Source organism: Theropithecus gelada, chromosome 13 (assembly GCF_003255815.1).
Source record: "Theropithecus gelada isolate Dixy chromosome 13, Tgel_1.0, whole genome shotgun sequence".
Classification (NCBI taxonomy): domain Eukaryota; kingdom Metazoa; phylum Chordata; class Mammalia; order Primates; family Cercopithecidae; genus Theropithecus; species Theropithecus gelada.
Window position 1 is genome coordinate 70459734 of NC_037681.1, and position 1697 is coordinate 70461430.

General features: G+C 38.2%; 1 pseudogene across 1 annotated transcript; it reads left to right on the forward strand.

Moving 5' to 3' along the window:
* The first annotated feature begins 217 nt into the window (after nt 1-217).
* Nucleotides 218-1026, forward strand: LOC112604987 (annotated as a pseudogene). Its single transcript, XR_003115320.1, has one exon. The product of XR_003115320.1 is annotated as a 60S ribosomal protein L7 pseudogene (transcript).
* The last annotated feature ends 671 nt before the right edge of the window (nt 1027-1697 follow it).

Below are 1697 nucleotides of genomic sequence, written 5' to 3' on the forward strand. Positions count from 1 at the left end.
TGATTTAATGGATCAGCTGGCACCACCCAGATCAATAAACTGGTTCATCTGATCTTGTGGCCTCCCCCCAGGAATTGACACAATACAAGAAAACAACTTCAACTCCATATGGTTTCATCACTGACCTGACTGATCAGCACTCCCAGCTCACTGACTTCCGTCCACCCACCAAGTTGTCCTTAAAACTTTGATATCCACTCTTTTTCTGGCCGGAACAATGGAGGGTGTAGAAAAGGAGAAGAAGAAGTTTCCTGCTGTGCCAGAAACCCTTAAGAAAAAGTGAAGGAATTTCACAGAACTGAAGATCAAGCACCTGAGAAAGAAGTTTGTCCAAAAGATGCTTCAAAAGTCAAGGAGGAAGCTTATCTATGAAAAAGCGAAGCACTTGTACACTTTAGGCAGATGTACAGAACTGAAATTTGAATGGTGAGGATGGTAAGAAAAGCTGGCAACCTCTATGTACCTTCAGAACCCAAATTGGCATTTGTCATCAGGATCAGAGGTATCAATTGTGTGAGCCCAAAGGTCCGAAAGTTGTTGCAGCTTCTTTGCCTTCATCAGATCTTCAGTGCAATCTTTGTGAAGCTCAACAAGACTTCAATTAACACACTGAGGATTGTAGAGCCATATATTGCATGGGGGTACCCAAATCTGAGGTCAGTAAATGAACTAATTTACAAGCGTGGTTATGGCAAAATCAATAAGAAGTGAAATGCTTTGACAGATAACGCTTTGATTGCTCGATCTCTTGGTAAATATGACATTATCTGCATGGAGGATCTGATTCATGAGATCTATACTGTTGGAAAACACTTCAAAGAAGCAAATAACTTCCCGTGGCCCTTCAAATTATCTTCTTCACGAGGTGGAATAAAGAAAAAGACCACCCATTTTGTAGAAGGTGGAGATGCTGGCAACAGGGAGGACCAGATCAACAGGCTTATTAGAAGAATGAACTAAGGTGTTTGCCATGATTATTTTTCTAAGCTGGTTGGTTAATAAGCAGTACCTGCTCTCAAACTGAAACAAACAAACCAACCAACAAACAAACAAAAAAACTCTGATTTCCAAATGTTCGGGGAGACTGACTTGAGTAATAGTAAAGTTATGGTCTCCCGCAAAACAAACAAACAAAATCCAAGGTCTGAAAAATATCTTGAACATCAATTTTAGGTTGCATAATAGTGATGTTATCCTTAGAAGCAATCAGGGAGGGAGATTAGGAATCTTGTGGCCTCTGGCTGAATGACTGCTAAACTATGATTTCTAGTCTTGTGGTGAATTTGTAATTTGTTATTCTTAAAAAGCAGTCTGTTCCACAGGCAAAAGAGATGTTTGTTTCAGTAAAGGGCTGTTATCACCTTTGTTTGAAAGTTAAACTGTATATTAAATTCCTTCCAAAGTTAGTTCAGCCTATGCCCAGGAAAGAACAAGGGCAGCTTGAAGGTTTAGAAACAAGATGGAGTTGGTTAGGTAGAATCTCTTTCACTGTCATAATTTTCTCACTGTTACAATTTTTGCAAAGCCAGTTTCAAAACTCATTTTTTTCCTCAAAATATAGGTTATATTGATGATAGTTCCATATGCACTTTTAAAAATGAATATTTTTTAATGTTTTATTTTAGAGTAAAGTGTTCCATAGATTTTACTGAGCTCAAGTTGAAACCACCTTTGCAAAAATTATGACAATGAAAGAG